Below are 25,200 nucleotides of genomic sequence, written 5' to 3' on the forward strand. Positions count from 1 at the left end.
ATTCATTGTAACAGATAATCTATCTGTGGTTGTCAGGGGCTGACAGGAGGGAATGAGGAACGACCGCTTTCATTCTGGGGTTTCCACTTGGAGTGATAAAACACATCCTAGAGCCAGACACAGAGTATGATTGCACAGTATTGTGAATTAAGTAAATTCTACTGAATTGTACACTTTAAATGATTCATTCTATGTTATGCGGATTTTACTTCAGTGAAAAAAGAACACATAAAAAAAGGAAAGACTCTTTATCCTAACTGTTAACGTTACCCACTGAAGCATTCTAAAGAAGCAACATCACAGAATTTGTCTTTTAGTAGGGTTTTCAGCAGCTCTGTGGAAGACAAATTGGTGGAGAGACAAATAGCTGTAGCGAGAACAGAGGGAAATCACCCTATAACTGAGAAAAGAACAAACGAGAGTAAGGGAAGAAGGAGTATCAGAGAAAAACAGAGGGGGCAGTGAAACCCACGGGAGACTTTCTAAGACTGCCAAGCAGATAAAGGAGAGGAAATCACCAACAGTGCCTGTGATACTCCAGCTTAGTGTCAGATGTCAGAAAATGAGCTAGAATTCATTTGTTAAGGGGCTATAAGAACCCAAGAGAAAATAGTGGGTAAAGATTTAAAGGAGAAGGAAAGAAACACTGCAAGAATTAAAAGAAGACACACCTATGAAAAAGGAGGGAGAGGAACCAGAAAAGGAAGAAAATCTGAGGAACAAGTATCACTGAAGCGAAGCCAGAGAGGAAAAAACGTTCAAACTGGTGGTAGGGTCAACACTGATAAATGAGTCAAATGAGACGAGGACTAGGAAGGGTTCAGTGGATTGGATGACTAAATCATAATCAAGTGGCTCCTACTACTTGAGTTTCAGAGAAGTGGTAAGAACAATGAAGAGATAAAGAAGTATAGACTACATTTTCAAGAATTTCAACTGAAAAGGAAACTAGATAGATAAGGCAGATGTTGGAGAGAGATTTTCTTATTTTATATTGGGATGGGAGAGAAATTAAGCACATTTATAACAAAGATAGTGAAGACCAGGGAGGGGATAAGATTTGAGGGTAGACTCAAGGATGAGAACAAAAGCACAAATGAAGGATGTTAGATATAAAATGAAAGGGGAATAACTAATTCTCAAATATTAGATAGAAACAATAAAGATAAGGATGCAGTTAAGCGTGACTACGCAACAAGACACTGCAAACACTTCTTGAAAGCCAAGAGTTGCTTAGTTGAGAAGCTGGAAAGGTATCTCCTGGTAGAGGGATAAGAGATTGGGTAGATGTGAGGATAGGAAAAAATTATTAACATAAAATCTAGAGAAAATAAGAGAGACCACTAAAAGCAAATTAAAGAACTGAAAAGAAGTTTCACCACCTACACTGTTGCTGGGAATGTAAATTGGTACAGCCACTTAACATGTAATGGGGAACATTACAAAGGTTCCTTAAAAAACTAAGAATAGAGTTGCCATATAATTCTGCAATCCTACTCCTGGGAATATATCTAGGAAAACTCTTACTTAAACACCGCGATGTTCACAGTAGCACTATTGAGAGTAACTAAGGGTGGCTCAGACATTCAAGAACTTGCCCGCAATGCAGGAGACCCACGTTCGATCCCTGGGTTGGATGATTCCCTGGAGAAGGGAATGGCTACTCACTCCAGTCTTCTTGCCTAAAAAAATTCATGGACAGAGAAGCCTGGCAAGTTACAATCCACGGGGTTGCAAAGAGTCAGACATGAGTGAGCAACTGACAAGATGTGGAAGTAATCTAAATGTCCAGGAAGTAAGTCAGATAGAGGAAAGCAAGTATCATATGACGTCACTTATTTGTGGAATTTTAAAAAACGATACAAATGAACTTACTTACAAAACAGAAATAGACACACAAACATAGAAAATAAGCTTATGGTCACCAACAGGATAAATCAAGAGTTTGGAATTAACGTCTATACACAACTACATAGAAACAAGCAAACAACAAGGATCTACTGCATAACACAGAGAACTATATCCTGTATAATGGAAAAGAGTCTAAAAAAGAATAAATATATATAATAAATATATTTTATATATATAGCCATTTTGATGTGCACTTGAAACTAACACAACATTGTAAATTAATAACTCAAAAAAAGGAAAGAAAAGTTTCAGGGCACAACTTAGTTTGGAAAACTGAGTTACTCTGCCTATGTACAAAGAGCATGGTTTTATAGAAATTTCTCCTCATCACTGGAATCAAGATTGTTGGGGGAAATATCAATAACTTCAGATATGCAGATGATACTACTCTAAAGGTAGAAAGTGAAGAGAAACAGAATTCCAAGTCCAGCATCACTGACAAAACAGAATCCTCTGGATATAGGCTTATTGTAGATCTTCAAACGTTTTCACTTTTTTATTAATTGTATAATTAATAAATAGACTCTTTTCTAATCTACCACTACTCCCGCCCTGCTTCTTGGAACAACACTGTTGTGGGTGGAATGTTCTTGTCTTCGAATGTAATACAGCAATAAGAATGTGCTAGAATGTCCACTTCTGCTCCAATATGCTCTTTAGCAAACTTTGGGTTGATGTGGGGAGAAGAGCTCGGAACTGCTTTAGAGAAAATGGGACCAGTTATGCTGCCCAAGGTCAGTTTGGAAGTTTATAGGCTATTCCTTAGGGACAGCCTCAATTCACCCCGATCTCACGGCTTTCCTGCCTAAAAATCATGTGCCTTGGCCAGTCTCACACACGGGAGTGTTCCCAGGTTGTAGCTGGGATTTTTGCAGATGACCAGACTGTTCTTCTGAAAGTGAGCATATTTTTAGTCATGTTGATTACCTTTTTTCCTTTATCACACTGTTACTCTTTCTGATAGTGATTCTAGGGTTAATGATGAAACCACCTCAGAATAATTACAAATTCTTAGTGGGGTTATAATGTCTTCTAAATTATGTAATCTAAAAATAATTTGAGTCAGATGCTAATGAGATATTGAAGGAATAACTGCTATTTTTCTGACAATTGATTATGAAACCTTAAAACCTGCATACCTCTTCTACAGTGATAAGTATGCAAATCTGGAGATATTCTATTTTTCTTTTATATAGGTAGACAGAATTGCTATTTATTTCCTATTTAGATATACTGACATTCATCCATATGGAAATATGCAAGTCATTAGCTTATTATAATATGACTATTTACATTCTTTTGACTTAATAATGGAGCCTAAATAAAACTTTGATAGTACATACACAGTGGATATTTTACACAGAACAAGAAGATTTGGGGTGGACGTTCTGTGGGTCAAACGTAGAGCCCACATATTTAATATTCACTCTTTTAAATGACCAACGCTAGAACGTGCAAAATGCAGTGCCAGTACGTGGCCTAGTTTTAAACTAGTGTAACAAGCCTAGTCATACCATTCAGTATGTTTGCTTTTTAAAATATGTAACTACAATTAAGTTCCACCTGTTACACTTCAGGAGACCTAGTCTCCACTTTCAGTTGTCTGTTGAGTCAATTCTCTTTACTATGCTAGATGTGCGAATTCTCAACGAAATTGTCTTGCCTCTCATCTTGATTAGGTTAATTCCAAAATCATTCCACCCACAATATCTTGAGGGGATGAAGAATTTGCCTTAATAAATTACCTTGTTGTTCATGCAAAAAAAAAAAAAAAAGCCTTGGTTCTTGGAAGGAAAGCTATGACAAACCCAGAAGTCATTGTTTAGTTCCTAAGTCGTATCCAACTCTTTTGCAACCCCATGGACTGTAGGCCGCCAGGCTCCTCTGTCCATGGGATTTCCCAAGCACAAATAGTGCAGTGGATTGCCATTTCCTTCTCCAGGGAACCTTTGCGACCCAGGGGTCAAACCTGTGTCTCCTGCATTGCAAGTGGATTCTTAACCACTGACCCACTAGAAAAGCCCCCGTGACAAGCCTAGACAGCATATTAAAAAGCAAAGATTCCACTTTGCCAACAAAGATCCATATAATCAAAGCTATGGTTTTTCTAGTATTCGTGTATGGATGTGAGAATTGGACCATAAAGAAGGCTGAGCACTGAAGAATTGATGCTTTCAAATTGTGGTGCTGGAGAAGACTTTTGAGAGCCCCCGGGACAGCAAGGAGATCAAACCAGTCAATTCTAAAGTAAATCAACCCTGAATATTCATTGGAAGGACTGATGCTGAAACCTCAAAACTATGGCCACCTGATGCAAAGAGGCCACTCACTGAAAAAGACCCTGATGCTAGTAAAGACTGAAGGCAACAGAAGCAGTGGGTATGAGAGGATGAGACAGTTAGATAGCATCATCAACTCAAAGGACATGAATTTGAGCAAACTCTAGGAGACAGTGGAGTACAGAAGAGCTCGGTGTGTGAAGTCCATGTGGTTGCAGTCAGACACGACTTAGCAACTGAACACCACTGCCAACCCATTGCTTATACAGAAATCATCCAGATTTCTTCTCACATGATATGCAATTTCAAATAACTAGGTTTCAGAATATCACAAACAACTGGACAGTACTTATAAATTACATATCTTGATCAAATTTTTTCATAATTAATAGTTTCACTATACTTAGAAAATATGGCTATATTTATATATGGATCTGTACAGATAAAATAAGTATTTGTTGATGACAGCTTAGTTAAAACAAAAACATCTTTGTCTTTCTCCTGCAGCCAAACATAAGATAGAGAATTCTTCACTCTGAGGGAGGAAGCTTTAGTCTGTTTCTTATCTCTTACTATGAACTATAATATATATAATGTGAAACATATTGCATATATTGTGAAAGGGTTTGAAAATAAAACCATATTCATATACAAGTAATCTGTATGCTTTTGTAGAGATTCTCAAAATAGAAAAAGCCAACACTCTTTTGCTCACAATCTTCACATATATATCTCACAAAGAAATCTGAAATAAACGGCCCATAGGTTAGACACAGATAATGTTAAATCAACTGTTCAATGCATCATGCTTAGTTTTAGAAGCCTATGCTAATGCTAAATCCGGGGATTTTTCTAAAATGTTCTATAACTTACATTACAAATTATTCCTAAAAACATAGGATTAATAATACCCAAAATATCACATAAGGAGTGTCACTTAAAATCAATATTTGTGGATATTATCTCACGGTAATTCCATAACAAGCATAAAGATACTCTCTAGTTTTTTTTTTGGCCAGGTTCATGGCATGCAAGATCTTAGTTGTTCAAGCAGGGATCAAAACCATGTCCCCTTCATTGGAAGCACGGAGTCCTAACCACTGGACTGCCAGGAAATTCCCACAATTTTCATTCAAGGTCATTGTACTTTTATTTTTCAATGTGTTCTAATTTACAAAACCTATATTGCTATAAAAAGAATTTCATCCCGAGATATTCCAGCCACAGCCTATCACATTTTTTAATGCAACGTATGGGGATGAGGAAGAAAACATTCAGACTGCTTGTAAGTCAAAGGTGAAAAGTGAAAGAGAAAGTTACTCAGTTGTGTCTGACTCTTTGCGACCCCATGGACTATACAGTTGGTGGAATTCTCCAGTCGGGAATACTGGAGTGGGTAGCCTTTCCCTTCTCCAAGGGATCTTCCCAACCCAGGGATCGAACCCAGGCATCCCATACTGCAGGCAGATTCTTTACCAGCTGAGCCACAAGGGAAGCCCAAGAATACTGGAGTGGGTGGACTACCCCTTCTCCAGCGGATCTTCCCAACCCAGGAATCGAACCAGGGTCTCCTGCATTGCAGGTGGATTCTTTACCGACTGAGCTATCAGACAGAGAGTCAAAGGTAAAAGTATGCAAATGTGATATAAAATATGTATTTGTCTGCTTTCATCAAATTCTAGCCATTAGCACAATATTTTCTGGTTATATTATTTACCTCTAAAAAATGCTTCAGTTCAAACTACAGGTCTGCTACTTACTAACCATGAGACCCTGCACTTCTTCTATAAACAGCTATTAACTCAAAAACTATCAAGGGTCTGCTATTTAACTGTAGGTACATGCTAACAAAGTAGTCAGCCAGTGTTTGCCTATTCATCTTCCTCCCTTTTTCTATATCCAAGCATGTGCATGCATGCACACTCACTCACACACACACACACACACACATGTGAAGGACATGAGACCTCCGGATTGAGACAAAGATAATTTATTACTCATGGCAAAAATGGCAGCAAGAGAAATATCTTAGTGCTGCCTTTTTGAGTACCAGTCCTCAGGGGACAATGCAGTAAGGACAGGATACTACTAGTGCCAGCGAAGAGCATCAGAGGACAGTAATTCCAAAATTTAGAAACTAATCTACATGCGGTAGCTGCTCCAAAGTGAAAGATTATTCATTATTATAGTAATACAGACAGTCCTTGACTTATTATGGCTTGGTCTATAATTTGTGGACATTATGATGGTGGGAAAGCTATACTCATGACTGGCAGTCCAGTGATTAGACTTCACGCTTCAATCTCTGGTCAGGGAACAAAAATCCCACATATGGCCATGGAAAAACAGAGAAAGAAACTACTATGAATTCTGAATTTTCCCCCATGCTAGCGATGTTGTTGTTCAGTCGCTCAGTGATGTCCAACTCTTTGCAACCCCATGGACTGCAGCACACCAGGCTACCCTGCCCATCACCATCTCCCGGAGCTTGCTCAAACTTACGTCCATCGAGTCAGTGATGTCACCCAACCATCTCATCCTCTGTCATCCCATTCTCCTCCTGCCTTCAGTCATTCCCAGCATCAGGGTCTTTCCTAATGAGTCAGTTCTTCACATCAGGTGGTCAACGTATTGGAGCTTCAGCTTCATCATCAGTCCTCCCAATGAATATTCAGGGCTGATTTCCTTTAGGATTGACTGGTTTGATTTCCTCGCAGCCCAAGGGACTCTCAAGTGTCTTCTCCAACACCACAATTCAAAAGTATCAATTCTTCAGCTCTCAGCCTTCTTCATGGTCCAACTGTCACATCCATACACAACTACTAGAAAAATCATAGCTTTGACTAGACGGACCTTTGTCAGCAAAGTAATGTTTCTGCTTTATAATATGCGGTCTAGGTCTGTCATTGCTTTTCTTCCAAGGAGCAAGCGTCTTTTGATTTCACGGCTGCAGTCACTGTCTGCAGTGATTTTGGAGCCCAAGAAAATAAAATCTGTCACTGTTTCCATTGTTTCCCTATCTATTTGCCATGAAGCGATGGGAGCAGATGCCATGATCTTGGGTTTTTTGAATGTTGAGTTTTTAAGCCAGTTTTTTCACTCTCCTCTTTCACCTTCATCAAGAGGCTCTTTAATTCCTCTTTGCTTTCTGTCATAAGGGTAGTGTCATCTGCATGTCTGAGGTTACTGATATTTCTCCTGGAAAACTTGAATCCAGCTTCTGATTCATACAGCCCAGCATTTCTCAATAAGTTGTATAATAACTCTCTCTTGATGCCGGGCAACTGCAAGTTGTAGTGAAGTTTTAGTTACTGCAGTGTTCTGCTTGGACTTAAACAAAAGCATTAAAAATGCATATTGTAAACATAATCACACAAAATGGAAGCAGTGGATGAAAAACGAGAAGCAATAACATACCTAGTAACTCAAGTTTTAACTGCAAATAGATCTTTCCCGTCAATATAATAGTGGCTTTTACTGAGATTAAGAAACAATATAAAAGAAAATGGAGCAATGTCATGAAATTCAGGAGCTATATGGACCACAGAAATCAAGTCTAAAATAATTATTTAATTTATAATTATCTTGCTGATCCTGTTCACAGCACCAGTTGTCTTGCTGTTCACACTGTGTGCACTGTTCACTGAACCCGGGGTAGGTGAGGCTGGAGCCAAGAGGCTGGAAGAGGAGACGCGGGAACTGCCACTGTGCTGAGCTGCTCAGTACTGTCCAACTCTTTGTGACCGCACGGACTGTAGCCCGCCAGGCTCCTCTGTCCATGGGGGTGATTCAGGCAAGAATACTGAAGTGGGTTGCCATGTCCTCCTCCAGGGGATCTTCCCAACCCAGGGATTGAACCCAGCTCTACCACATTGCAGGAGGATTCCACACCATCTGAGCCATCACTGAAGCCCAAGAATACTGGAGTGGGTACCCTATCCCTTCTCCAGGGGATCTGCCCGACCTGGGAATCATACCAGGGTCTCCTGCACTGCAGGCAGATTCTTTACCAGCTGAGCCACCAGGGAAGCCCAGGAACTACAGACACATTTATTCTCTCCTGGCTGGCACAGCCACCATAACACAGCCTCTTTCCTGGCTGATGCAGCAGCCATAACATAACCATAACATAACTATAACGTAGCAAAAACATAGTCCCATATAACATAACTATGATGTAGCTCCAATGCAGCCCTGATGCAGCAGCAGCCAGGGCTTTCATGGTGAAGCTCATATAGGCATACGGCACAAGGACCCTGTGACCAAGGGAGTACCTTGTGATACACATGTGCAGTGTTACAAATGATCTCAGCTGTTACACAGCTGTGCAAAGTCATTGTTTCCAGAATATGGGGCGAGAGGGTGTGAGAGTGTGGGGCAACAGAGCCTGACTGGCACCATCTTGTTAATTCCCCCACAGTAATCATATCTAATTAATTATGAAGTATTATTAAATTATTAAATAGTTGAATCACTTGCCCAAGATCACTGAGCTACTTGCTGGCAGAGCATGGAGTAGATGTTCTACTTTGTGAGTTCCCATCAGGCCTTTGACTGTTTCTGTCATCCCAGATGTTTATAAAGTTTTCCATTAGACTATACAAATAACGTCTTCAGCTCTAAATAGCCATAAAAGAGTTAAAGTTCATCATGTTTTTGATAAGAGATGTCATTCATTTAAAAACAATAATTCTTTTCATACCTATTTTAGGATTCCAGGGATAATTATCAAAGCATACTAAGGCTGAAGGAACTGTGTTATAGGGGTATCTTTACTATTTATAAAGGAATTATATTGAGGCCCAGAGATACAATTTTTCCAGCTAAAAAGACTCACATAGGCACTAGAATATTTCTGTGAGAGTCAATGAAGCTGTGCATGTGATTCATTTCAGGGCAGCATAGGATTTGCTGTACGGATAAGAATATAGAAATTACGAGCTTGCCTCTGGCAGTAAACTTACTCCAGATGCTCAAGAGAATGGTGAGTTCATTTTTTCCTATTTCCATATGAAACTTCTGCTTACCACTGGTCATCAGTAGAAAAACTAAAAAAGCCCAAGGTTTACTTGCCTGCATTACAATTCTTACACTAATTTGTTGAATACATATTTTGACCACTGTTTTAAAGTGAGAGTTTTTTGAAAAATGAAAACCTTTTTTAATGTAGAATGACTAACAGTGTTTGTAAAGTCTTACTTCTTCTCCATACATTTTTATGTATGTAATCCAGAAAAACTATTTTTTTAATCCCTAAGGAACTCTATACACAAAATTAAATAGACATTTCAAAAACAAGATTACTTCTTTAAAACATTATGAAACACTTTTATAATTTGTATTTAAGTGATTTTAGTGTTCTCATCTCACTTTTTAAGATTTTTTTTTAAAGAAAAAAAAATGTAAGAAATGTATCTCATAAGTCAACTGATTAGAGACTGGAAATCAGTGAAAATTTAGACTAGCTTGCATTTACTACAAGCTAGTTAAACAATTACATTGTGGGAGGGGGGATCAGGATAGGGAACACATGTGAATCCATGGCTGATTCATGTCAATGTATGGCAAAAACTACTACAATATTGTAAAGTAATTAGCCTCCAACTAATAAAAATAAATGAAAAAAAAATTTTTTTAATGTTTTTTAATAAATAAATAAAAAGCAGAGACATTAGTCAACAACAAAAACAATTACATTGGATGAGGCCAATCCATGTTAAAATTACACACTACTATGACTTAAAAGCATTTATCAATATGCAACAAACTGTCAATATAAAAATTTAAACTATCAGAGAAAAATCTAAATGATACAAAATTCAACTAAAAAATGATATTTAACATTATAGTATTTCTCCTTGCCAGATCACATTATAAGATATAACTATTATACTCATTATTCAATATAATAAAAATCCAGTGTTTAGGAAACTACAGATCATTATTTTTTAATTGATTTCATGACATGAAAATAAGGGAAATGAATTTACAACTCCAAAAATAACAGACCTTTCAAAAGGCAATGAAACTTAATCTTATTAAATGTTTCATCGAAGGCCTTAGTAAAAACAAGCTGAGTTTTACAGAAAAAGTAGAAAACAATTTGTGGAAGTAGTATACCGATTCATGGAATAAAATAATGAGACAAATCTCACATTTTCATATCAATAGTTCTGATACTTTTATATAGAAATACTTATGTTTGTCTAGAAGAAATACACCTTACATCAAAAGTTACAAACAGATTGAATGCAAAAGTGTGGGAAGTGATGTGTCATGCAGATATCCAGAAGAGACCTGAAATGGCTATTGTAATGAAAAAAAGACACAAAAATTAATTAGGTAACTCAGATAAGATGGGGGATACAATGAACAGAATGACCACAAACTACTGAAACTGACTCAAGAACAAACACGTAATCTTTAGAAACCAATACAACTAGTGAAGTAATTAGTAATCAAAAACTACCCACAAACGAAAGATCAGATGAGTTTACCACTGAATCTAACAAATATTTAAAGAAGAATTAAAAACAATTCTCCACAGATTCTGCCAAAAAACAGAAAAAGAAACAAACCCCAGTTCATTTTATGGAGGCAGTACTACCATGATACTAAACCACAGACAGACATAAGATAAGGTAATTACAGACCAATACCTGTTATGAATATGATATAAAAATCCCCAGTAAAATATTAGCAAAAACAAATTCAGCAATGTATAAAAAAGAATTATATAATATGACCAATGAGATTTAATCCAGGAATGCAAGATTGGCTTAACATCTCAAAATCAACTAATGTTATATATCATATCAACAGTATAGAAAACAAAACTCATATGCTTATGACAACAAATGCAGAAAAAGCACCTGGCAAATCTAACACTGTTTCAAGTTAAACAGATTCAACAAACTAGTAATAGATAGGAACTTCCTGAATATGACAAAGAGCATTTAAGAAAAATACACAGTAAACATCATTGTGAATGACAGCATACTCTGGCCCTCAGACAAGGAACAACATAAGGATGTCTACTCTCATCACTTCTCTTCAACATTATACTAGATGCCCGCTTATTTAACTTATATGCAGAGTGTATCATTTGAAATCCCGGGCTGGATGAAGCACAAGCTGGAATCAAGATTGCTGGGAGAAATATCAACAACCTCAGATACATAGATGATACCACTTTAATAGCAGAAAGTGAAGAGAAACTAATGAGCTTCTTGATGAAGGAGAAAGAAAAGAGTAAAAAAGCTGGCTTAAAACTCAACATTCAAAAACAAAGATCGTGGCATCTGGTCCTATCGTTTCATGGAAAACAAATGGGGAAAATGTGGAAACAGTGTCAGATTTCACTTTCTTGAGCTCCAAAATCAATACGGATGGTGACTACAGCCACAAAATTAAAAGATGCTTGCACCTTGGAAGAATAACTATGACAAACCTAGACAGTGTATGAAAAAGCAGAGACATCATTTGTTGACAAAGGTCCGTATGGCCAAAGCTATGGTTTTTCCAATAGTCATGTATGGATGTGAGAGCTGGACCATGAAGAAGGCTGAGTGCTGAAGAATTGATGCTTTCAAACTGTGGTGTTGGCGAAGACCCCTCAGAGTTCCTTGGACAGCAAGGAGATCAAACCAGTCACTCCTATTGGAGATCAATCCTGAATATTCATTGCAAAGACTGACACTGAAGCTGAAGCTTCAATACTTTAGCCACCTGATGTGAACAGCTGACTCATTGGAAAAGACCCTGATGCTGGGAAAGACTGAGGGCAAGAGGAGAAGTGGGCAACAGAGGATGAGATGGTTGGATGGCATCACTGACTCAATGGACATGAGCTTGAGCAAACTCAGGGAGACAGTAAAGGACAGAGAAGATTAGGGTGCTTCAGTTCATAGGGTCACAAGAGTCAGACACAACTTAGCAACTAAAGAACAACAAAGAGTCACTAGTCAAGGCAATTAGGCAAAACAAACAAACAAACAAATGGGTTCCAAACTGGAAAGGAAGAAGTAAAAGTATATTGTGTTGACCAAAAAGTTTGTTTGGGTTTTTCTGTACCATCTTATGGAACACTCAAATGAACTTTTTGGCCAAACTAATAGATAACATATTTAGTACACTGAAAACCGTAGGGAATTCACTGAAAAATATCAGAATTTAGTTCAGAAATATTAGAAATGAGTTCAGAAAAGCTATGGGAAATAAGATCAATATTTAAATAATGAATTCTATCTCTATACACTTGCAATGAACAACTGAAAAATGAAATTAAAAAAGTAATTCAATTTACAGTAACACCAAAATGAAAAAATATGGACTTCCTTGGTGGTCCAGTCATTAAGAATCTGCTGGCCAATGCAGGGAACATGGGTTTTACCCCTCTTCTGGGAAATTCCCACATGCTCGGGAGCAACTAAGCCCATGATCCCAATTACTGAGCCCGTGCTCTAGATCCCTTGAGGCACAGCTACTGAGCCCACAAGCAGCAACTACTCAAGCCCACAGACTTAGAACCTGTGCTCCACAACAAGAGAAACTACCACAAAGAAAAGCCCAGGCACTGCAATGAAGAGCAGCCCCAACTTGCCACAACTAGAGAAAGCTTGCACACAGCAACAAAGACCCAGCACAGCCAAAAATGAATTATTTTTTTTAATAAAATATATTTGGAAATACTTTCTTTTAACATGAAAAATTTCTGAAAACTATAAAACACTTTTGAAAGATTTTAAAGATCTAAATAAATGAAAAAACATCCCATTTTTTCAGAGTCAGAAGGCTTCACACAGTTAATATGGCCAGTAATACCCACATTGATCCTAATCAAGAGTCCAAGCAGTATTTTTTGTACAAATGTGCAAGCTGACTCCAAAATTCATGTGGAAAACATATGAATGAGAACCAGAGAGTGATAGCTAAAGAGTATGGGGTTTCTTTTTGAGGTAATAAAAATGTACCAAAATTGACACTGGTGGTGGCCACACATATTTATGAATATAGGGAAAACCATGCAACTGTACCCTTTAAATGATTAAAAGTATAATAGACGAATTATATCTCAATAAAATTATTTTTTTAAGTAGCATGAGAACAAAGGTTTAAAAAGTTAAAGCACAGTTTTAAAGGTACCAAGGAGTGGTAATATTTGTGCTAAGTATATGTTTTACTGTTCTCTGAGTCTTTTAAAATTTGAAAATACCCACATAGCAACGATTAACTAAAATAGCACAAACTGAGCGTGCTAGTCTTGCATTGTATTTTTCTGTACTAAGGAAGTTCATAAGTAAACAATTATCAAACAATTTTCAATAAAATGACAGTCAAACAAATAAATATACAAAACCCCAAGAATAGTTATTTGTATTATATAAGGAGCTGCATGACATGGGGGACTATTAGGAGAGCTAACACATGGTGGATTTTCCAAAACAGTAAATCCAAATATATATAAAACTCTGAAGAGGCCACAGATAGCAAAACAAAACCAGAGACAGCAAGAAGCAAAAGTAATGATTTCAAAAATTATTTCAATGTACACAATATAGTATGGCAAGTATAAGAAATCTTGGCAAAAGGATGATAAAAATTAAAATTTAAATGTTAAAGAAACGAAATTAGGACATTGCATCAAATATACTTATGTTAGTAAACTATAAAAGGAAGAAAAAAAACTGTAACTTTGGATATCACAAAGGTCATTTGTGTGCACGCTAAGTCACTTCAATCGTGTCCAACTCTTTGCAACCATTGGACTATAGCCCACCAGGGTCCTCTCTCCATGTGATTCTCCAGGCAAGAATACTGGAGTGGGTTGCCATGGCCTCCTCCAGGGGTTCTTCTCAACCCAGGGATAGAACCCACATCTCTTATGTTCCCTGCATTTTCAGGCAGGTTCTTTACCACTAGCACCACCTGGGAACTATACCTTTGGATATCACAAAGGCCAGAGCACAAGAAAATGAGGACAAATGTTCATCATTCAGGCCAGCCATAAAATTTTTCTTATTTTAAATTTCTGACATAAAGGATAATGGTATATGTCTAACGAATAGTTTATTAAGAAATATTTCTTATGGAAGAAGGTTGTATTGTTTTTTAAAAAACCATTTGAAAGACAGTGTCCAATGTTCTACCTGTCATACTAATCCTGGTGTAATTAGCAAATGGACAATTAAATATTGATTAAAAAATTGCTCCTACAAAAATCTGACACATTTTAATTTTTCAAAATTATGTACATACTTAGAATTCATAATACATAGTGTGTCATAAAAGTAATTAAAACAGTAAGAAAGCACATGAGTAGAAAAAAATTCTCCCACAAATAGTAATTTCTTAGTTTTCCTCCACTGGCTGCCAGTTTTATATATATTCTTCCTGAATTTCCCATGTTATGTGTATTTATTTCTTGACCCTATTTTGATCCGCTGGTCTTTAATCTATGTACCTAGATATATACAATAAAACTATATATTCTAGACTTCCCAGAATAATCCATATTTCTACTAACTTTATCAAAACAAATGGTACATAGGCCCTCATTCTCATAAAAGATGAAAATGCTTACAGTTTTGAATAGTAATAGAGTTCCCAAACTAGGAACCAGAATACATCTTCTGAAACCTGGTTCAAACAATATTTTTAGAATGAAAAGTCACTAGGTGCAGAAAGAAAAACTATCATACTTGTCAAAGTGTCAAAAAGTATATGAGAATATAGGGAAATAACCAAGTTTTTCCTCATATAATATAAACAGTGCAAAATTCTGACACATGACGAAACACTGAAAACGTTTCCTTAATTAACCATTATCATATACCTTTTTGTTTTCATCATACCAAAAATCACTATTTTCTTTCCAGTCAGTAGATCTGAATCCTAAAATTATACTTAATAAATATAAATTGACAAATACTTTTTTATCACAATTTATATTAACAGAATATGTTAATATCAGCTCAAATAGTTTAAATTTTCTCATATGCAGGTGAAAAATGGTCCTTCAAAACAGAAGGGAATTTCATCAACTCATTTAGAAATAACATTGAAATAAAAAAGAGAGCAGACAAGACTTACTGTTGACCTCTGGGTTCCTTCAATATATAAGTATTATAAAGGAAGAATGTATATATACATTGATATAGTAAAGAAACGTTCACTTTAATATATCATTTTTTCAGAAAAAGGGAAAGTCTGTAAAATCTGAAAAAGTGATTTATCTTCAGGTGAATAAAATGAACAGCAATTGATCTTACACTCAGGGAGTTATTCTTCTTCTACCAGTTACAAATACATCTCTGTTAAGCATCCCTAGAATAGCTTGGGTGGTCTCATCTTTTCAATAATTTATTAATATATTTAAGATTTAGGATGAACTCCAAAATTTTATACCGAATGACACTGTTGGTTGGTTAACTTTCCCATTATTTAGTCACTCTGTACATATGTAAAATGAATTCAACTTGGCATAGAAGCATATATCTGAGTAGAAACAAAGACTTTGAAAGAAGAGTGTCAGAGTAAGAAAGACCTCCACAAGAAAGTCACATTTAAGCTGAGATTCAAAAAATGGGCACAAACAGGTCAAACAAACAAAAAGAATGCTACAAGTAGGAAAGATTATAGATATATACCAATGAGATGAGTGACCATCAAAGGTTTTAATTTACAACCTAGTTTTCTGAAGAAATCATGAGTGTTCTCTAATTTAGTCTATAAAGTAGATCATTTTAAAATGAAATTATTTTATTTATATTTGCAACCTTGAAATTCTGTGAAAAGGTTTAAAACAGACAAGGGAAACACTTTACAAAATTAAATTTCATACAATTAGTTTCATAGTCTTTTAAGCCCTAACTTAAAAGACATTTTAAAGTGCTCGCTTCGGCAGCACATATACTAAAAAGACATTTTAAAGTACATATTATGGGATTATTCTGTAGTGAAGAATCAGCTTAGACACAAGATATAAATGAATGTCAATAAATAAAATATACTGAATAACCAAATACTAATTTCAGATTCACAAGAAATTGCAAAAAATAGTATAAAAGGCTCCTACACTACCATCACCCAGTTTTTCCTAAAGATGATGTATTATATAACCATAGCTCATTTTCAAATCCAGGAACTTGACATTGGTACAATACTAAACTACAGATCCTATTCATATTTCACTAGGTTTCACACACATTCTTGTTTGTGTGAGTATGTGTACAGTTTATAAACTCTTAACAGTGTACAGATTTGTGCAACTGCTACCACAATCAAGATATAGAACTGTTCCATCACCACCAAGACAGCTTTTTGTGAAAATTCTATTTACACTATCCTTCACCTTCATCCCTAAACCTCTGACACTTTAATATATTCCAAAACTATATATTTTTTTAACTCCAAGGATATTATATAATTGGAATCACATAGAATATAACCATTTGCAACTGGCTTTTTACATTCAGTATGACCCCCCGCCTTGAAATCCATGCAAATTGTTGTCTGTAGCAATATTTTATTCCTTTTTAAAGCTGAGTAGTATTTCATGGTACCGATGTATCACAATTTAGCCATTCATTTGATAAAAGTTATTTGGATTGTTTCCAGTTTGGGGCAATAACAAAGTGCTATGAATATAGTGTAGGAAGTCTTTGCAGGAACGTAAGTTTCATTTCTCTATGACAAATGCTCAGGAATGTGACTGCTGAGTCATGAAAATATATGTTCAATTTTAAAAGAAATGTCAAGCTGTTACCAGAGTGGCTGTGTCATTCTATATTCCCACTAGCAATGTATGAGAGAGTCAGTTCTTCTGTATGCTCATCAGGATTTGTTACTGTCGTCACTTAAAAATTTTAGCTAATTAAAGATGTGCAACGCTTCTCATGTTTTTAACTTGCAGTCTTCTGATAGCTAAAGATAATGAAAATGTATTATATGTTTATTTGCCATTTTAACATGATTTTAAGATGGAATATACAATAATATTTCCAAGTGTGTAGTTAATAAGCTCTCTCACATAAGTAAATAGTATGACAAGGATATTTCTCATTGTTTTAATTTATACTTCCTAACGATGTTGATCAGTCCTGGATGTTCATTGGAAGGACTGATGCTGAAGCTGAAACTCCAGTACTTTGGCCACTTCATGCTTTTGAGTTGACTCATTGGAAAAGACCCTGATGCTGGGAGGGATTAGGGGCAGGAGAAGAAGGGGATGACAGAGGATGAGATGGTTGGATAGCATCACCGACTCGATGGACATGGGTTTGAGTAGACTCCGGGAGTTGGTGATGGACAGGGAGGCCTGGTGTGCTGCGATTCATGGGGTCACAAAGAGTCAGACACAACTGAGCGACTGAACTGAATTGAACTGAACAATGTTGAGTGTTTTTTTATTATTATTATTTTTTTTTTACTATCTGTATACCTTCTTTAGAGCAATATTCAGATCTTTTTTTTTTTTTAAATCATGTTCATTTTTTGACTCTAGTTGAGGGTCAGAATGATATTCTTCTATATTTTCTTCTAGAAATTTTATTGTTTTACTTGTTACATTTAGGTCTGTATTCCATTTTGAGTTAATTTTTGTGTTTGTAGAATGAGATACATAACAATGTTTGTTTTTTTTTAATCGCCACTTTGGCATATAGGTATCCACTTGTTCCAACCATTACCCTTTCCTGAAATCTTTTTTGATGCTTTTGAACTGTGGAGTTGGAGAAGACTTTTGAAAGTCCCTTGAACAGCAAGGAGATCAAACCAGTCAATCCTAAAGGAAGTCAGCCCTGAATATTCACTGGAAGGACTGATGCTAAAGCTGAAACTCCAATACTTTGGCCACCTGATCAGAAGAACTGATTCATTGGAAAAGACCCTGATGCTGGGAAAGATTGAAGGCAGGAGGAGAAGGGGACAACAGAGGATGAGATGGTTGGATAGCATCACCAACTTGATGGACATGAGTTTGAACAAGCTCCAGGAGTTGGTGACAAACAGGCAAGCCTGGCATGCTACAGTCCATGGGGTTACAAAGTGTCAGACATGACTGAGTGACTGAACTGAACTGATGGACTAAACGATTCCATTTATATGTGTGAGGAACTCAAGTGAGTTGAAGAAAGATGGGTTGTCAGATATCAGAGTAGTTGATTAAGACAAGCCAAGGAATTAACTGGTGATCCAGTTGATTAAGAGGGCTTCCCTGGTGGCTCAGCAGTAAAGAATCTGCCTGCTAAACAGGAAATGCACGTTTGAATCCGAGGCCAGGAAGGTCCCCTGGAGACACAAATGGCAACCCACTCCAGTATTCTTGCCTAGGAAATCCCATGGACAAGGCCTGGCAGTTTCAGTCCATGGGGTCACAAAGACTCAGACACAACGCAGCAACTGAGCACGCATGCACACCAGTGGTCTGGATTCTATCTTTCAAGGCTGAGAGCAAGGGTTTAATTCCTGGTTAGGAAACTAAGAGCCCACAAGATGTGCATCAAAAAAAAAAAAAAAAAAAAAAGGCAACAAACCAAACTGAAAGTAATTAAGTCTTTCACCACTTACGGTGATACTATAAGAAACAGACTAATTTGCAGCAACATGGATGGACCTAGTGATGGTCATGCTGAGTGAAGTAAGTCAGATAAAGACAATATATGACACAGACTATATACAGAATCTATAAGAACAAAAAAAGGTACAAATGAATTTATCTACAAAACAGAAACAGAGTTACAGATGTAGAAAATAAAACTTATGGTTACCAGGGGGCAAAGGGGAGGAGGGATAAATTGGAGGATTAGGATCGACATACACACACAACCATATATAAAATAGGTACCTAATAAGGACCTACTGAGAACTCTACTCAATACTATGTAATGACCTACATGCGAATGGGAATAGATTCTAAAACTTGCGGATAAATGCATACGTGTAACAAATTCACTTTGCTTTACACCTGAAACAACATTGTAAACAATTACACTCTGATAAAAATTAAAGGAAAAAAGAAGAGGTTAAATTGTAGAAAGTGTCAGCTCCCTACTGCTCCATATTTCCCCCCAAAGACCAATACACTGGTCAAAGATCAGGTTAATCTTCACCAATGTGGGAGTTGCTTCACTTCCAAGGGAGTCTGCAAAAAAAGGTTCCAGCAGTCTTAAGACCCTGGGTCTGGAGTAAGATGGAAGGAGAGCCAGGTGTAGAAAAGTATTGAGTACTAAGTCACAGAACAGAAAGGTGTCTTCAAAGTTCTTTAACTTCCTTAAGAAGAAGGTCTTCATATAGAAATCTAGGCCAGGTCTCAATGAAAGCCCCAGTCAAGTTTCCAAATGAAGGCACTTGGCCTAGGAATACTGACACGTGTAGGAATGAGCATGGCTGGCCATGTGGGACGAGTCCTTGACTACAACTCCCTTCAGAGACAGTTGACTGGCTTTGCACCAAGTCGGGAGTAAGGAAGGCAGCTTTCCCATTTAAAACCCACCACATAAAACCTTTGTAGATCTCTATGACGCCTTGAAAAATCACACATAGGTTTTCAGCTAGGAGCTGGATCTGTCAATATGAAACACTGGAAAAGGTTAAACTATAAAAACAGAAAACTATGAGATATGGGATTTGATTTTATCATGTTTTAAAAGCTAATTAAAAAAAAAAAAAAAAACCCTGGTACTAATTCACTGACAGAAGACATGAGACGCCTGAGTCAAAGGAAAAGCCTTTATTTTACTCAAGGCAAGGCATTCAAATATAGGCATATTTGCACTATTTCCCCTTGCTCCAAGTCCTATGGAGGTAATAGGATATGGTTCAGAGAGATGCTATATATGCTCTGGATTTCCACTGGCAGGTGAGGAACATAAAGCTTGGGGACTCTACCAATTTTATAGCAAACAGTAACTAAGTCTGCTCTTTGTCTGGCAAGAGACAGTTACCTCATGTCTTAAGTCCACCAGCTGTATAAATAATACTGAGAAATGTCCCAGGAAAGAGAGCAATCAGAGCCTTATGGTCTTGGCACACCAACCAAGGAGGTCTATATCTGCCAACAAAAACAGAGCCCTGATTGCTAGGAGCTGAGGTGGGGAAAAGGCTGACTACAATAGCGCACAGGGGACATCTGGGGTAGGAGAACTAAAATATAGCTTGTACCCTGGTAGTGGCTACACGACTGTGTGCATATGTCAGAACTGACACAATTGTACATTAAAAAGTCAATTTTATTGCATGTACTTTACACCTAATTTTTACACCTACAATTTTACTTTTTACACCTAAAATTTTCTAATGGTTAAAAATATTAGGGGAAAAGAAAAGGTAAACCTGTTTGTTTTTTTTTTTTTTACAAAAAAAGGAAAGATATCTAGCACCTTGTGGTAACATCCCCAGTGTCCTTTTCTCCATATGTTTTCTTTCCATTGCCAACTACTTAACAATGTTTCCAGCATTCATTTAATTAATTAAAACTTTTGGATATATTTAAATCACCTCTCCAGACATATTAAATCAGAACTCATAGTTTCTAAATCTCTTGTTGGTTTTTACAACAATTTCTGAGGAAGAAACAAGCTTAAATGGGTAAAATAAATTAAAAACAAATATAGTTCACTGCTGTCTTTCAGCTTTCTAAATTAAGATATCCAAAATACAATAACATTTAGCAAGCTTCCCTTCACTCTCCCTACCACCAATATTAACTGACAAATGGAATAAATTTTCAAAATCATTACATTGCCATTGTTCATGTTTTTCTTATTGACCAGTGATCTAAACATTCATTTTAGTTAAGGAGGTTTTTAATAGAATGTAACATCTGTTTTATGTTACATGCGAGACAGCAAAATTCTTCCTCTCTGACTGGATTATTAATGCTCATGCCTTCTACAGAGTTATTCTCTTCATCTGCATCCCCACACCAGCTCTCTAAAGTGCAACATACCCCCTGATGTAATACATTTTCCTGCTAACTGTATAATAGTGTAGATACCATAACTTTAATGTGACATGCTGGTATTTCTTTTTTAAACCACAAATGCATTTCTTATTCTCAATCACAAATTTAAATTTCCTGTATATTCCCAGCCCACCAGGCATTTTTTGTTTAAAATTGCTGAATAAAAATAGATGAATTCAATTTTTTGACTTGTCATCTCATTTTTTATAGACCTCTCTCTAACTCTGAGAATGGAAAAGTAAAAAGATATTTATTTTTATCCTTTTACTATTAATCAACTTAAGCTTAAAACACTGTAAACTACTACTCCTTGAGAGTGACATAAGTCCAGAACACATGGAAAATTATTTATTATAATGTTTGCATTAAATCTAAGACAAATACCTTTAATAAAGGCATTCTCACCTCTATAATTATTTTAACATGAATATATTTTTGATTTTATTTCAAAAGTCCTCAAATTTGACATACATTCCTCATCTTATTTCTGAGGTTTACACCAAGATTTGAGACCATTCTAACATTTCACTGGTTGAAATGAAAATAAAATATGCCAAATGGAGTTACTGTATTTCTACTACCTTAAGTTTTTCTTGTACAGTATTTTGTTCTTTATGAATGAAATTCTGACAAAATTGAGACAAACCACATGACTACTAATGATTCTCAATTAGTTCTTCAGTTCATTTTCCTTGCCTAACTCTAAAAAAACTACATGTGGTTTAAACCACTGGTATTTCTTGCTTTCTGCCAATACACAAACCTTCCTTTTTTGTGTGTTGAAAACACTTCCATGAATAATTATAATAGTCTCCAAAGAGACCAGATGGTAATAAACTCTAGAGCAGATTTGGAAACTAACCATAAATTTACCTTTTCATAGTCTCACCATCATAATATAGCTCTTTGTGCTACACCACTAAAAGAAAAATACTGGTGATAGAAACAATATGAGTATATTTTAAACTTAAATAAAAAAGATACACAGTAAAGTTAAGATCATTCAAAACTACATATACCTCTCATTTTATATTGTTATCATCAACAATTTTTAAGACAGCATCAGCTTAATAGAGTATGACATTACTAATCCCATTATATAGCAATTTTTTACATTAGCAAAATTATTATTAAAGTAAAAGTCAAGAAATATGATCCAGCTAAAGGCAACAAATGATTTCAAAGTTAAAGAAATAGAAATATAGGCTAATGTTACATAGAATCACCAATGATTTTTATTGCATTATTCTTCTGGGAAATTAAATTATTCTGGCCTTGCTACTTTGATTGAAGTAAAATGACTTAAATAATCATTTATCAATGTATTTATTTTAGAGTATCATATTTCTGAGAAATAAAAATCAAGAATGGCTTTCAAAACTAGAAGCATGATTTAAAACTTGGAAAACACATCAATAGGATTGAAATTTAGGCACTTCCCTACATCTGTAAAGAACAAAAATTAGCCCATGAATAGCTTATTTTTGTACTTTTTGATGTAAGCAACAATAGTAAATTTTAATAATAGTCATATTTTCTGTATGCATTGTAATATTGCTATCTGTAATGTTTCTGGTATTAAATTATTCTTATAGCTCAAAGTAATGAATATATAAAGTCACACAACAACGGGAGTAGAGAGAAAACAAAGAGAAATAAAAATAAGGGCAGAGAAAAAGAATGTTAAAATAAAAACAGGAAACATGAAAGAAGATTGGTGGCGATGAGACTGCAGAAAACAAAAATAAAAGAACAATGTTTGTCCAAAAGTTGTATTATCTTTTTTTCTGCTATCATAAATGAGGTTTAGTTTATAGTGTCTATTAATATAAGCACCTCAACATTTTAATTTTAAATGCAGCTAATATATTAGTTCTTTGTTGACAACAGTATTTACTTCATTCTCTTGAGGTTTTTACACAAAAGACACAATAAGTGTGCATGTGTGCTTAGTCGCGCAGTCGTGCCTGACTCTGACACCATGAACTGCAGTCCGCCAGGCTCCTCAGTCATCATTCTCAAGGCAAGAACACTGGAATGGGTAGCCGTTCCCTTCTCCAGGGGATATCCCTGACCCAGGGATGGAACCCATGACTCCTGCAAAACAGGTGGGTTCTTAACAGTCTGAGCCACCAGGGAATCCCCTCAACAAAGGTAGTGCTAGATTATTTTTCTATTTTATCTATAAAATATGATACTGTCATTAGAGATGAAAGAGACAGATTGTACTAAGGAAACATACCTGTTTTCTTTAATGGAGGTTGTTTCAGCATCTCCAGAGAAGATCCTATTTTCCCTTTGTTTTATTACTATGGGTCCAAATTACAGATTTTGTAACAATGAACCATCCTTGCATTCCCAGAATTAATCCTATTTCACAGTTTGGTCACTGACAATTATTAATGTGGTACTAAATTTACTTCCAAATATTGTACTTGAGGCTTTTTTTTCACAATAAGTCATAAATAGTATTAATCTATACTTTTAATTTTATGTCTGCTTATTTCTTTTTCTTTCTGCTTTCCTTGTCAGGTTATGGTATCAATGTGAGACAAGCTTGAAAGAAAAGAATCCATAAGGTTTTTTCGCCTACACTGCTCAATGGTTTAATTATCTTCAAATAATCTACTCTTCACAAGTCTGATATATTTTCTAAGCAAAATCATCTAAGATTTTCATGCTTGTGGAGAGGAAGCTCGTTGATAAACTGTATTTCTCATATGAGCATTATACCACACAGATTTTTCTCTTTTTAGAGTGAGTTTTGGTGATTTATTTCTCTCAGAAAATAGTTTACTTCATCCAAGTAATTCATGTCATCCAGAGAAATGGAAATGTAAACTTTCAATGAGATCTTCTTTTTACATATCATATTGATAAAGAAGATCCCAATTATACTCTGAATGGTAAGGATGTACTAAAATAAACATGTTCATTCAGTTCTGATGGAAATAAAAATTGGTAAAATGTTTGTGTGGACAAATCTGTTTATTTGCATAAAAATTTACCATGCCTATGCTCTTTCATATTTCTAAAACTAAATTATAAAGACATACAGATGGAAAATAACATGAATATTAAGGCACTCCTAAAGCATCTCTGTAAACCATTTAAATGTCAAGAAGTAGTAATTAATCAAATTATAATACTATCACATAATGGAACGTAATAGCCATTACAAAGAACTAGCCAGATTTATTTCATACTGATATGGAATGATCTCCAAGACATACTATTAAGGAAATAATTCAAAATACAAAACTGTGTATACAGTATAACACATGAAGAAAATACACATTGACAGATATGCACATAGTTGTAAAAGAATAGCATACTTCTAGAAGGATACAAGAAATCAGTTACAGGAATCACATCTAATTAAATGAGCTGGGTGAGCAGAGTATGGGTACAGGAAGAAAACCTACTTTTTACTACATAGTCTTGTACACTTAAACCTATTTTTCACTACATACTCTTATACATTTAAAAATCTGGACTCTGTGACTCTTAGTTATCTGTTGCTACCAAACACAGTGGCTTAAAATAAGAAACGTAACCTTATGTAGTTTTTAATGGGTCAGGAATTTGGGAATAGCTTAGCAGAGGAGTTCTGGCTTAGAGTATCTCACTAGGTTATGGTGACTGGGGCTGGCTCCTGCACATGGCTAGCATGTTGGTGCTCTTTGGTGATGGAAAACTTTAGTTCCTTCCCACGTGAACCTCTCCATTGACGGATTAAGTATCTTCAAGACACACAATTGACTTTGCTACTATGGGCATCCAAAAGAAAATAATGTGTAAGCAACAATACCTTTAAGGGCCTAGCCTCAGAAATAGCATATCATCAATGCCATACATTCTATTTGTTAGAAACTAGTTACTAAGTTTGGCCCATATTTAATAACAGGGAAATTAGACCCCACTTTTTAAATATAAGAATGTCAAAGAGAAATATACCGTGTTCATGGATTGGGAGAATCAATATTGTCAAAATGGCTATACTACCCAAAGCAATCTATAGATTCAATGCAATCCCTATTAAGCTAC

The 25,200-nt window shown here is 35.8% G+C and overlaps 1 protein-coding gene across 7 annotated transcripts in view; it reads right to left on the minus strand.

Annotated features, from left to right (window-relative positions):
• The window catches only part of ADK (adenosine kinase), a 591,696-nt gene that overhangs the window by 327,023 nt on the left and 239,473 nt on the right, over positions 1 to 25,200 (minus strand). The window lies entirely within an intron of this gene.

Source organism: Cervus canadensis, chromosome 8, assembly GCF_019320065.1.
Source record: "Cervus canadensis isolate Bull #8, Minnesota chromosome 8, ASM1932006v1, whole genome shotgun sequence".
NCBI classification, from domain to species: domain Eukaryota; kingdom Metazoa; phylum Chordata; class Mammalia; order Artiodactyla; family Cervidae; genus Cervus; species Cervus canadensis.